This window comes from Pyxicephalus adspersus, chromosome 5 (genome assembly GCF_032062135.1).
Source record: "Pyxicephalus adspersus chromosome 5, UCB_Pads_2.0, whole genome shotgun sequence".
Classification (NCBI taxonomy): Eukaryota; Metazoa; Chordata; class Amphibia; order Anura; family Pyxicephalidae; genus Pyxicephalus; species Pyxicephalus adspersus.
The window spans coordinates 84321063-84336089 of NC_092862.1; the positions used below are offsets into that span (position 1 = coordinate 84321063).

At 37.3% G+C, this 15027-nt stretch overlaps 1 protein-coding gene across 1 annotated transcript in view; it reads left to right on the forward strand.

Annotated features, from left to right (window-relative positions):
- The first annotated feature begins 483 nt into the window (after positions 1–483).
- The window catches only part of CTNND2 (catenin delta 2), a 538472-nt gene continuing 523928 nt past the window's right edge, over positions 484–15027 (forward strand). The window contains exon 1 of the mRNA XM_072413368.1: positions 484–866. The gene's annotated coding sequence lies outside the window, so the exon portion shown is untranslated. The remainder of the gene's footprint in view (positions 867–15027) is intronic.

Below are 15027 nucleotides of genomic sequence, written 5' to 3' on the forward strand. Positions count from 1 at the left end.
TTTAATAACCAACGTTGCTCTCTCTCTCTCTCTCTCTCTCTCTATATATATATATAAATAAATAAATAAATAAATATATATATATATATATATATACTTTTCCGTGTATTACATAACAGAGACATGTTTTTTTTTAATACTGACTTTCTTTACTGATATATATATTTATATATATATATATATATATATATATATATATATAAAAATATATATACATGTCATATAATCATAATCTCAATCATACAAGTCATGATTTAAAAAATAAAACATGTATCCGTTATGTAATACATGGCGAGCATTGGTGTTCTGCGCTCACCCTTTGGAGTCGTTGTGATCATACAGCTACGGCATCCATAGTGGTAAACCTAGCCCTGAGCTTGTAGCACTTGGCTCCACCCACTGCCTTGCTCATAATTTGGACAAGAGGGCGGTGGTAAAGGCGATATCCTCCAATTGAGTGGAGCGACATCTCCTCATCAGCACCACCACGCAGAAGCAGATGCATCTTCTCTCGTCTTTATGTTCTGACAAATACCGTATATATGGCTGGGATATGAAAGAAACCGTTCTAAAGACAATCTACGATTTTTATGTCCAATATAGGAGAAGGCCTGGTGGAATATTGAAATTCTCATCTAAATACGTGCAAAGTATAAGAGGAGTAATACAGAGAAAATCGAGGCGTTGGATGGTGTAATTAGCTATTCCAATGAGCAGACACACGGCAAGAGGGAGGATGCAGCTTTTGCATCTCTGCAAGGTCAGGATCGCCCATTGATACCAGCTTCTTTCAACGGCGCTAACTGATAAATATTCCCTTTCTTTGTTTTTGTGATAACACCCAGGAGAACCGTCTACAGCTCTCGGTAAGAATCATTTAAACGGCTGTACTCGCCACTGCATTTTTTTCATAGATGATGTCGTGCCTTTTTTTTACTATGAGAGTGAGCCTGCATAAATATTTGCATATGCATATATTGTCTTCTAAATATGCTTTTATTTATCGATTGAATCCATAATCAAGAGCAGTCATGACGCAGTCATGATACAAAAACATTGTATTGCTAAGCGATTTACTTGTATTACAGCAGAATTGTGCAATGCGTTATAATGGTGTTTTCAGACGATCCCTTACAATTTTACAGCCTCCATTTATTGATCACACACACCCACCCACACACTCACACACACACTCAGACATTCACACACACACTTCATTTGTAAAGCAAAAGGATGGTAGGAAGGTGGATGGGAAGCAGGAGGAGGAAACCGCACTCTATGTTCTGAAACATGCTTTTTCAAACGCAGCAGATACAGATAGTACCTTTACTCCTTTTATTTTTTTTATAACGCATGTTTTTTTTTTCATTGTCATTATTCATTTCGTTGATATTTTTCTTCGAGCTAATGTGTCTTAGAAAACTTTGCATATACAGTCTAGAATTTACCAGAATGATATATTTTAATTTATTATGGCACATCATATGTCAAATTACAATTACTTTAGGTCTGCCAGTCTAGTGTATAACTTCCTGTCCTGTCCTACAAAGCTAAAATAAATGCCAGTATTACAGAGATCACTTCTATGTCAAATACATTTTATTTACAATTTGTCAAATTAAAATTATGGGAGCTCCCATTATAAATATATTTTGAACTATTTCGGGCACATCACCTTAAAAAGACACTGTCATGAAAGATGCATAGGAGGCTGCCATTACTGGCCTCCTAAAAAAGTTGGTAGTTGGACATCATGTAAATGCATTAGCTTAACTGTTTTAATTATGCTTTAACAACGTTTTTGACAATTTTTGACACTCATTTACAGCATGAATGTTTCAGGTTTGTGACTTGAAGTACTGAAGTAAGGGATAGCCAGGTAACTAACACTTTCAAAAAAAAACCAGGTATGTCAGCCCTCAAGCTTCTCCCATGACAGAATACCTTAAAGTTTGCTTGCTTGCAGTCTTTTGTACTTTAAACCCCTTCAAGTGGACCTAAACTTACTACACAAAAAATCACCAGAAGCAAAGGTCCCTAGCAGAAAGGATATAATAAATCCCCTTCTTGGTTCCTGGCAGATTTCTTTTTTCTGCAGAACATGCGCCATGTAGAGCGTGGCTCTATATGCAATCTGCATATAGAGTCAGATGCCAGGGCCAATGTAGCTCAGAAGTTACACCATTAGTGACCATATAGGGTTTGCCATGGACCTGAAAGATGGTTAACATGGTGGCTTTGGTAAATGCAGTGCCAACATTCCTGGCCCTATCATCGCTTTAGGGCACCTACAACATGTTAAGTGTGTGCAATCGTTATGTCAAAGCTCACCCATACCAGGCAGGGTTTATGTCCTTCTTTAAGGATAACTCCAATAATCTTCACACTTAACTTCGAAGAGGTACTGTGTAAGTTATACTTACTTCCATGGTATTCTTCCCTAGAGGTGCTACAAAATGTTTTCACTGTTCAGCTGCAACAAGTCAAATCAAAATTAAAGATAAAGAGCAATTTATTTATTTATTTTTTTTTACACGTTTGAGGTACCTGGAGATTTGTGTACTATCCAGGGGCTGGAAGAATGTGGTATACAGCTGAACAGGTGGGGGAGCTGTGGCAGTAGTTCTAACTAAGCCTACCATGGAGGTAAGTGTTGATTTTCTCTAAAGCTGAAAGTTACTGGAGTTCTTCTCATAAGAACAACTTTAAGTTTTAAAGCTCAATATGGTGTTGTGGTAAGTTGGAATTACAATTACCTCCATCGATTCAGAGACGTTTAGGTCTAATGTTTGTGAGCTGGCATGCTTCTGCTGTGGACACTCCTCTGTGTTAGCATCTATTTGCCAGCAAATACTCAGTAGGCTTTCATGTAGATTTCTGTGGGCCTGCAACTAAGGGTATGTTCGGGGCTGTTTTCCAGACTTTTGTAAGCATTTTTAGAGCCTGAAAAAGCTTGAAATTGCCTTGTAAAAATAGTTTAAATGAAAACAAATGAGTCTGTTTTTTGTGCAGGCTTTAAACATTTACAAGCATTTATACAGGGTCGTTTTGCCATCCAAACACCTCCACTTGCATCCAGCTGCTCAAAAAAGCTTGGGCAGACAGAACAGTCACCCACCTATAAAGGTTTTGAAAACTTGAAGGTTACTCATTGGGGTACTAAATATAGGTTAAGAACAAAAGAAGGACACATTTTGAAAATACATTTCCAACTAATGTTTCTCAATAACTTTTATTTAACAAGTGCACACAAAGGGGTCTTTTTATAAAGCAGTGAATCCAGCTTGGCTTTCACTGAAACATTCCCAGTTAGAGAATTAATTACTGCCATTGATCAAATGGACCTGGAAGCATCTCCACCAGGAAATGTTTCTGTGAATGTTTGATTCACTTCTTTTTTAACACACCCAAAGTGTTCTGAATGGAATGATGCAGGAGTGCCAAAAGGCAGAGTTCATTTTTCAGTTCATGAGTGCTCTATTCTGTATCATTGATACATAATGTTGATTCCAGGAAAAAATAGTCTGTCATTAGTATAACATTAAAAAAGAAGACAGGTTTGGTTAGTCAATACATTCCTAATATAATATTAATTTTAATACAATTCAAAAAAACAATTCAAAAAAAGAAGAAGGAAGAGAGGCTTTTTTGGCATATTCAAATACAGTTTACGTATAATGTAGTATTGCTACAGAGTACAGATTAATCTTTACTCTGTAGCAATATTACATTATAAGTAAACTGTATCTGAATATGCCAAAAAAGCCTTTCTTCTTTCTTCTCCTTTTGAATTGTTTCATATATATAGGCTTGGCATAACCTGATAAAAATATTTTCCCCCTCTTTTCTCTTCTCTACAAGCAAATACTCATATCATTTTAATATTATTTACATTGATTTATAGAAAATGTACATGCTTTTTTACATTTTGTTTCTTGTGGGACATGTTCCCATGCAGCCTTCAGAAAACATTAGCAATTTAGTGTTCAGGGGCTTTGAAATTAACATGCAAAATCCTAAAAATGTCAAATATGTACTTTGACATTCAGCTTTTTTGTTTCTACAATAGAAGTTGGTTTTTGTGTTGAACTGAACTCTTCTCAATTTGCTCCTTTGCCAGTGTCAGTATCTTCACATAGCCCTGTCCCAGGTTTGGAATATTCAGCCATCTTTGCTTGCCAGACTCCAATAATGTCCTGTTCATATGCAGGCTAGTGCACAGACAATACTTTATAATGCTTTTGGCTACTGCTAGCCATATTGAGTTACAGTTGTCTTTCAAGATTCTTTATTGAACATTCACTTTCCAGTTCACAGGTATCCACCTGTCACGTGTCTCCATTCCATCTTTTTCCTTCTACTATTCCTAGTTGGAATCTTCCATACTGATTGGCATGTAGCATGGATAGTTGCATGTAGCATGGATAGTTTAGGTACTCTTGTTCTTAGGCAATATTTAGCTATTTGAGGTACATTAAGGACACTCTTTGCTCTTGAACATATGGTAAATATGTTTAGATACTCTAGGTTTGATTTGGTTGTCAAAAAGTTTTGAAGTGGACCTATCACCAAAATGTTTACTTTACATAAAAGGGTAGACAACCCATGAAAGAGGATTCCAGGATGGCGCGGGACCTAATTATGGAAAACTATTGTTGATCAAAGGATCTTTTTTTTCCTAAGTTTAGTTCTTCTTTCAGTGGTTTGAGTTCCTCTAGATTGCCAATAGATGTATGGGACTTTATAGGTCACACATAGAACACTAAATACAATTCTATTAAATTTTAGGCTACTGTTTGAGCTCTTGAATGTGCTTGCCAAAGTGCCTTTCTGTTACTACTCTACGAAAAGTGGTTGAAGTGCAGACTATAAGGAAAATAAATAAAACTATTTAAGAGAATTGGATTCGGAGGGTTGAAACTGGTTAGGGTGAAGCAGTCTCCTTTTTATACTCAGCAGGGCATTATGATAAGGTCAGTAAGGTACTTCCTACTGGGGAGCATGCCAAGAGATATAGTAGCAGCAGTGGTTCCTAGGGCTCTAAAGAATATGCAGGGCAACATTCAGTATGACCCAGTGGAGAGTGCCAAGATGTTTGGGGACTACTATACTAATCTTTTTATCACTCTACATGATTACCAGCAACAAATTGGCCCTCAGCTGCATTTTTGCATAGCTTGGTATTTGTCTTGCTGAGCCCTGCCATCTCAGACTGCTTCTGCTGTAAATAATATCATTCTACTACAATTAATACCTGAAGAAGTGGCAGTGATGATTAAGTGACTGCATTCACATAAAGCAACCGGTCCTTATGGTTTGACTTACTTATTTTTAATACCTTTAGCACTACTCTTGTTCCTCCAGCTTCATGGAGGGCTCAGCGATCCTTCCTCATATGCTTCACTTGTATATCTCCCACACCCGTGTGATCCCGCTAGCTATTGCTCCCCTAAATTCAAACCTGAAGCTCTTCACTAGAACTGGATACACAGTTGGGCTGTCTGCTTCCCTTCATTATTTTGAAAGATCAGGTAGGATTTATTCTTGGCCATCAGGGGGCTGATAATACTAGCCAGGCTATTGATCTAATCTTGGCCAAGGAGCACTTTCTCTGAGTTTGGATATGGAGAAGGCCTTTGATAGGTTAAGTTGGCTATTCATGGTTTGTGTATTACGTGCTATAGGTGTTAAGGGACCTTTATTTCAAGCAATCCCTTCATTTGACTCTGTTCCTACTGTTAAGATCAAGTTTCAAGTTGTAAATAGAATAGATGAGTGTGGGCTCCTTGGCGGTTTATCTAGGTATAAAATCATTCCCAGCAAGACAGAGGCTTGCATCTGCAAATGTATGTTTTTGAATGTGTCCTACCGCTTTATTTCTGGTAATGTCCCAATTTTTCTGTTGAGCTAGACAGCTGGTCCAATGGCAATTATAAATAGAATAGATGAGTGTGGGCTCTTCTCAGAAAATGTTTTCATTGTGCTTTATGAGGATAACATACTTTTGTCCCTGACTAATCCTCTGGTCACCTTTCCATGGCTCAACACATTCTATGTAATGCATAAAATGTGGATAAGTAAAGAGAGGGTATACATGTAATAATGTATCAAATACTGCCTCAAACGGGCTTTGCTGCCAACCCTCGATACAAAGATAAGTGAGAAACAAACAAAGGGAAGGGTTTTTTGGCAAACAGTAAATTGTATTAGTAATAATTTCTCATAATACAGAAAACAACTAATGACTACTTCTTCAGTAGATTCATTCTCTTTATAGATTTAGTCATATATGCACTAGACAGTATCCTTCTACTCTTTTTGTTATGTGTGATAGATCGCAAAAAGTCGCATACGTAAGTAAGGTCATAATACTCGACGCATTTGTCCTGGTGTAGGCTTCCTTAGCGGAACGTTAACCGAAGCAATAAACACTTGATAGCATCTAAGTGTATAGCGGACAAAAAAACAAAAAAACAGACAAATAAAGCGACCTAATAGTACACATAAAATATATAGTGACTTAATAATTTTTGTACAAAAACAATGGTAGAATTGAACATTTCATCTTATATATCATAATATATCCTAGTAAATGGCAAATAAAATATATTTTATATATGGTAAACTGAAATGATGATTGGTAGCAAATATTGAATATAAAATGCATATACAGTTAGGTCCATAAATATTTGGACAGAGACAACTTTTTTCGAATTTTAGTTCTGTACATTACCACAATTCATTTTAAATGAAACAACTCAGATGCAGTTGAACTGCAGACTTTCAGCTTTAATTCAGTTGGTTGAACAAAAATTGCATAAAAATGTGAGCCTTTTTTTAACACAATCACTTCATTTTAGGGGCTCAAAAGTAATTGGACAAATTAAAAAGCTGAAAAAAAATGTTAATTTCTAATACTTTGTTGAAAACCCTTTGCTGGCACTGACAGCCTGTAGTCTTGAACCCATGGACATCACCAGATGCTGGGTTTCCTCCTTTTTAATGCTCTGCCAGGCCTTTACTGCAGCAGCTTTCAGTTGCTGTTTGTTTGTGGGCCTTTCTGTCTGAAGTTTAGTCTTCAACAAGTGAAATGCATGTTCAATTGAGTTTAGATCAGGTGACTGACTTGGCCATTCAGGAATATTCCACTTCTTTGCTTTAATAAACTCCTGGGTTGCTTTGGCTGTATGTTATGGGTCATTGTCCATTTGTATTATGAAACGCTTCCCAATCAATTTGACTGCATTTAACTGGATTTGAGCAGGTGGATGGGGGAGTTTCCCCCCATCACGCAGTCCAACACTAGCCTTTGGTGTGGTAGGCAGTGGTGCTACTGCAGCCTTAACAACAACACGGTGAAGGCAGCTGAAGAGAATAGGAGCTATGTCTGCCTTCTCCTTAATTTCACCCAACCCTAGGTAGGTGTGCTTGTGCTACAAGGTTGAGAATTCCTTCAGAGCAAGGCATGTGAGTGGACACCAGCATGTTGTTACCCTCACACTATCTGGAGGTTTTAAGGGATCAACCATCTCTGGATCTGGTTCATGAGAATGGCCAGCATCTTAGACTCAGTGTGTCTCCTTGTAAGATTAACAAGTGGACAGAGAGAATGCAAATCTAGTGTACTAAAATAGAAAATTTTACAATAACAATAGAAAAATATTTTTGTTATATTTTGAAAATAGTTAAGATTGCTTGTACATGGTCTGGGTGTTGAAGCAGGAGGACAAGTAGTCCTACACATCCTCCACTGCCAGTCTGCCTGTTATTGACAGTGATCATTCTGCCATCGTAGAACACCTATTTTACCATCATTGAGGTTTATTCAGCCAGGGTTAACTATTGCTATAGTTATAAACATTGTTAGAAACAGGAGTATGCAGCACAGATCTTGATGAGAGCAGTACCTCAATGAGACAAGCTGGCAGCTAAAGGCATGCACTCCTCCTTTTCAATCCCCACTTTATAGATCTCTCCCCTTCAACATTCACCACATCTGCAGCCCTATTGACATAGATTGGGTTCAGAGGCTTAGAATATGCCACACAAAAACAGGGAAAAGTAAATATTTCCATACTAAGGCATACGTTGGCCCTCTGTTGAATTCTACATATCCCACTGTCTTCAGCAGAATTCTTTTCAAGCCAAGTGTCTTCATAGAGGCTGAATCATTGTTCTAATGCCAGCTTGGTAAAACTACTGGCTTTACAGCTGCTTTCATTTCAGTTCAATATTGGTTATGCTGCAGAGGCTGCACAAGCCAAAGCATGCTGTCAGTAAAAGGTTCTGGGGGTTGGGCATCTTTTCACAGAACTAATAGGTCACCCAGACTGAGTTCAGAATTATGATATTTTTAAGGAGGTGACCACAAGGTAATCCACAAGGAGGTGGAAATTAGTGACAGCATTTCAGTGAAAGTGACGGTGTTTCTTTTGAAGCCCACACACTGTGATAACTTTGACAGGACATTGCAGGCACATCAGCTCTTCCATGTGCGGCATATGGCAAATCTCTGACTTATTTATTGTTATGAACAAGCTGTGTTAACCAGAAGTCATTCATACCTTCAAACCCTTTATATTTTATTGATTGAGTTTTTGTTTAATTTACCTTTAATAAAATATTTAGTTTTAATAATCTATTAATAAAATTTACAGAATATACAATAACATTCCCATAGCACAGCCAGTATAGGACAATTAAAATATAAAGATGAACCATGCCAAACCTATTCAAATGAAGAAAGGTGAACTATACATCTTGTGTCACCATACTTAAACTCCATAAAATAACAATAGCAAAGCTTTAAACTGGTTTCTTAGAAGAGGAAAGATTAAATCAAATGGTTCTGTGGGTTTTTATTTTATTTAGCAGGTTAAGTAGAGATAGGAAAGAAGAACAGATAGAGGGAAATAAAAAAATAAGACAGAAAGAGCTTACATGAGAAACAAAAAGAGGAACAGGAAACTTCAGGGTGGTAAGAAGGGCAGAGTAGGATTTCTACTATAAGGTAGGGAGACCATGGACCCAAAGTCCAAAAGGCTTTTCCCGTATCCCGGATTTCACGTGAACCCTGCGCTAGAACGGTTGAATCTTAAAACAGCTCCACAAATATAGACAAGAGAGTCTCGTTGATCTTCACATTTCCAACAACGATCAGTCACCTCTTGGTAGATAGCATATCATACTGTAGGAACTCGGTACTATACCGTTAGTATTTTATTAAAGGTCTCCATATAAGTCATACTGATAAAAGAGGAATTAGTGTAGGCAAAAAAAAAAATGATTGATATTTTAAAATGCTCTATTTTCATTATTACTTTGTCAATCTCTTCTCTCACGTTTGTTATTTGATCAATGCATGAGCCTTCTATATATGATGCCATTTCATCAATGTCTGCTTTGGTTAGTAAGTTTTGCCTCTAGATACTTTCCAGGTGTCTTTGGGAAAATAGCCACCTTGCTGAGCCCATGGAGCCTTGGGAAAAACAGCTGCTCTGCTGAGCCCATGGAGCCGATTGACCAGTATTAGCTTTAAGAAAAATTACCTTTGCTGTAAACAAAGTATAAATCCACACACATACATGTCCTCTCTTTGAAGAGAGGAGTGTATGTGTTACAATATTACAGAGGATCTAATTGGCATTTTTTTTACTATACTCAGCACTTATGGTATGGTTGTAGTGATTATTTTACCTGTTCACTAGAGGGTGTTCTAGACCTTTTATGAGCCAGACGTTTTCATGCTGCACACTGGAATGTGTATGTTTTTTTATGATAACAAGGTGATGTTTGCCACTTGGTGGAGAGTGTTATTACCATGAAGTTTTTACTTTTGGTATGTTGTATGTGTGTGTTTGAGAGACTCAGAGAATATCAGTATCTTAAGACAATAAAATAGCAATTATGTGCAATAGCAGTACCATAATAATGTTTTATTATTTGTTAGAGTTTATATACCATGGTTTTTCATATTCTACTACATTTTATTGTTTGCTAATAATTCCCTTTCCAGAAATATGTCAGGGTTTATACTCCATGGTAGACTAGACAAGAGAAAAATGGCATGTCTTTGTGAATGTATTCTTTTTGTGACCATGTAGCCTTGAAGTTTCATTGTTTAATCTACCTTATTTCATAGTTTATAGAAAAGTTTGCAGAAAATGCCTAATTTCTTGGTAATCACTCCCTTCTCCTTAACACACTCAGGATATTATTAAACAAACAACTTTTTTATTATTTAAGTCGTAGAGAAAAAGAGACAAACGCGGGGTTTTAGAGGCTGGATAATAATATTAAGTGAGTTATGTTACTGGCATACAATACACATATCATACAATATTATAACATAAATATTATGGTGGTCCATCTCCTTTTGATGCTTGTCCAAGCAGAGGAGGCTAGTATTTGTACCAAGAGATCTAGAAAGAGTGTAGTCCAAGTTAGTCGTAGTAATGGCAAAAAAGTAAGCAATGTAATGTGCCCCGACGCGTTTCGCCTGAACAGGCTTGTAGCATTCAGACTGTACACTGTATACAAAGACTACACATATCATAAAAGGGAATGTGTGGACACAATGTGTATATAAATATTAAGAATACACATTATAGCAAGCTAGGTGAATAACTAAGTATACAAGGAATACATATATTCCAAAGAGAAGAGATAAAGACATGCTGTATATATATATATATATATATATATATATATATATATATATATATATTACAAATATACATAATGGCAAATAAGATAAGTAATTGTACCAGTCTACCAATATACTGATGGTAATGGTGGATAATCAAGAAAAATATATATAACTGAAAACAAAGGTCCACCAATGATGATATATGTAAATAATAAATGGAAAATACACATGAATAAATAATTTGCATAATGAATAGTAATATGGGGTGATAATTTTTTAATTTTTTTTAAACTGATGAATGGTAATATGGGGTGATAATTTTAAATTTTTTTTAAACTGATACTGGGATATAATGAAATAAATAAAATAGAAATATAGTTATTAATTAGTCCTGTGATAATGGTACATCGCTGGGACAAGATGAAATGTACTTACAGTTAATTGCTTTCAAAAAGGGAGTTGATAACGCTGGTAAATGAAAAGGTGATAAATGGGAAAGATATGAGGGGGTGCTGAGAAGTTCCTGGCTTTGCCCCCTTCCAGGTGAAATAGAAAAATGTGTGGGGACATATGACATCTTATTATGTAACTGTGCAATTATCAGGTCTTTGCAATTCCTAAAACTGTTTTTTCTTTTAGTGAGAAGCTGTGATGGCAGAGGCACAAGCAAGTTTCACGTCGTTGGAGTTACGGGCCGTCATGAAGTTTTTGTATCTCCAGCGAAAGTCAGCAAAGGACATTCACACTGGGATGTCACAAACACTGGGGGAGAAGTGTCCTTCCTACAGCACTGTCAAAACCTCAAAACCTGGATATCTCGTTTCAAGACTGGGCATTTCACCGTTGAAGATGAGCCCCGCAGTGGGCGCTCCCAACCTCAACTGACCTGGCAACCTGCAATGCTGTCTATTAGCTGATTCTTGAGGCGCGGCGAATATCCGCAAAAAAGATAGCCCAGATAATTGACATCCCACGGGTGCGTGTTGGGTTTCTTATCAAAACTATCCTAGACAAGCGCAAGCTTTCAGCGAAGTGGAATGAGTTGAAGAAGGAATGAGTTGAAGCATCCAAAGCTGTTTTGGCCCATTTGAATCTGCACAGTTAGTGACTGAGGATGAAACCTGGTTCCACATCTATGATCATGAAACCAAGGAAGAGTCAAAGAAATGGCGCCACAGCGGGTCCCTGCGGCCAAAAAAGTTCTGAACCCAGAAACTGCTAACCTCCTGGACCAGCTGAAGGAGGCAATTAAGACGAAATGCCATGGAAAGTTGACCAAAGGGATCCTTTTTTTGCAGGACCATGCACCTGCGCACACGTCCAACGTTGTGGCTGCCAAATTGAACACCCTGGGTTTCCAATTGGTCCACCATCCCCCCTACTCACCTGACCTGGCCTCTTCGGACGATTATCTGTTCCTGAATTTGAAGAAACACTTGAAGGGGCAACGTTTTGAGGACATTTCTGATGTCAAAAATGCTGCTGAGAGCTGATTTGCGGCCCAACCAAATGACTTTTATTTGAACGGTCTAGAAAAGCTGCAACTATGCTGTACCAAGTGCATCAGTCTCAGGGGGGAAAATGTTGAATAAATGTGTTATTTCAAACCTCTGGCTCTCTTCTTTCTGGGCCGGGAACTTCTCAGCACCCCCTCATACTGGGAATAATAAGTGGTGACATTTATCATCATAGAGCTCTAATGGTAACTGAGTGAAAGGGGGTATAGAAAAGGTTATAAAACATATGTACTTAGTACATTTGTACAATTGATTGCTTGGAATAAATTTGCATAGTGGAATTTACTACCTTGATTCAATTGGGATATGATCCCACAGTAAACGCTGGGAACTGAAAATAATGAAGGTATTTACATATTGTCCTCTTTAGATTAAAATAAAACAGTATTCATTGGGGAAAATAGTGTTGAGAAGTAATATGGTAACAGAGTTTTCATGGGAAAATCATATAAGTGATAGGGAAGTTCTATGCATATTTGAAAAATATTATAAATATTAAATATATAGATGGGGAATAGTAGCAATAAAAAAGCATTTACCAGAAGGTTCAAAATACCTAACTGCAGGGGGATGCAGTACTGTAATAAAGAGAAACAAAGTGGACAGCTGTCTCAAGAAAAAACCCTACCTATAGATGGTAATAATAGTGTCTGTAAAGAGAAGCCTGATGGTGGTACTATTGTGGAAGACCAGCAGCAAGGAGAAAGTTGCTGCATGGTCTTTTAAATGTGTAGTGGAGATTAGCATCTGGAAGTGACAAGGAGACAACATCCACTCTTACAAGATGATCATCAATGCCAGTATTAAACTTAGTCTGTGCTGTGAGGGCAGGGAGAATCACTTCCGCCCTTACAGCTGCCTTGATAGTGGAGGAGAGGGGAGGGGGATGCAGCCTTTACATAGAGAGCTGCTGACACTCTGGCTGAATGCTGTTAGGGATGATGTAAATAGAACAAATAGGTGGTTTAAAGAGGTGGATTGTATTTCTAGGATGAATAAATTAATTACTAGGGAAACACATATTACGTGCAATAGAAGATAGGCTGCTTTTGATTAAGGAACAGATGGACCCGCCCCCTGCCCCCACCTCTTCCTCATTGTCCTTTTTTTATTATTATTATATACTTTATTTTGAAACCATTGACCCTCTTTACTGTGTCTTTAGTCTTTTTTATGCAATGCAGGCAAACCCTGGTTAGTGTAAAGTACTGTGTCTTAATGTCTAATAACAGGAAATGGTGATGCTAGTATGTGATGCTGAGCATTCATGATAGAAACAACTAAAATCTAATGAATGCAAAGAGGAAATAGTAGATAATTCTGCATGTCCTACAATCAGGAAATGAGGCATTTCCTATCTGACTTATTGTTTACAGTGTGTGTAGTAAAATAGATAATCAATGATTTGAGCAAGCAGTTTCTGGAGCCTGTACAAGTGTGCAAGATGAACAGTAAGGCTGGAGTTTAGCTTTAAGAAAGGCTAGGTTCAGTAGTGAGTTTAAGAAAAAAAATGGTAAAAAAACAAATTGCAAAAACTCTATAACAGTTCAAAATATGAGAAATGTTCAAGTTATGAGGTGTATTTATGAATGATCCCTCAGGACATATGCATATTGCTTATTTTCCCAACAACATCTGATTATGCACAATATTCTGTTTATTCCACTGTGTTTTGTCCATTTTCAAACAATCACCCAATGAGAATGTAGCAAAGTATTTGGACAAACCCTATCTAATCTTCTCTGGCAAATTTACTTTTAGTTTTTTTTACTGGGTGAAATTATTGTTTATTTCAAAAGTGTTTGTTAGTTATATTACTTTGAGAACAAAGAAAACAACACCAGGGAAATATTAAACAAGCAAACAGACAGGGAACATAGTTATGGTAAGTGTGGTTTGGGCTTAGCAGTTGTTTCATCTAAACTCCGGTCATTTTCTCACAGTTTCTTACCATTGGGCTATTGAACACCCACTTGACAGGCATGCCAAGACAGCAGAAGGACCATTTATGTTGGGCAGGTAATGGGTTGCAGGAAGATCAATGGTATATGCCCAATTGCAGGCACCAGAGTCAGGTTTGGACAACACAGTGTCAATACCATCAGACTCAAGACAAAAGTTATTTCTTTGCTCACTGAGACCAGGATAGGACTTGCAGGACGTGGAGCATAGGAACGGTATGCATGCAACTGTAACCATCCAGGAAAGAGCTATTCGACATCTTCTGGATCCCTTTATCATAGATCCACTGAGACCCAGTCAACAGCAGAACTCATTAAAGTCATTGAATTTCAGCGTTTAATACAGGCTTTACCCACTAGAGCTGATATAGAGGCTCTAACTGCCACATTGAAGAATTCTCATTTAAGTGATGTAAAGCAAAACATAGCTGAAGACGCAGAGAAAGTTGGAACTGGTTACAATGGGCGTGGCACATAGCGTGTCTCAACAAAAGAGGGACAGAGGCTTTCATTCCCATCAATTAATATCTCTTACTTTTTCTGTGGACACTTCTGAAAATAGATAATTTTGGAGCAGACGCCTTGTATATTATTATATTATAATGTATTTCCATTAACTAGGACTTAAACCTGCCCCCTGACTCAAACTGGATGGAGTACACTGTACACTTTAGTGAATGCAAAAATCCCTTGCAGTGCTTTATTGCATGAAGTAATTACTACAATTTTGCTATGAAAAGAATAGACCTAAACCTGGTACAACATCACAAAATGCTACTATATTGAAAATCGAAATTGTGGACTTTTAAGGTACACACTACTGTTAAAAATCTTTTAAATCAGAGATCTATTTCTACCCTTTGTAAGGCCTTAATAATTCACAATCAACTGACAGATTTAG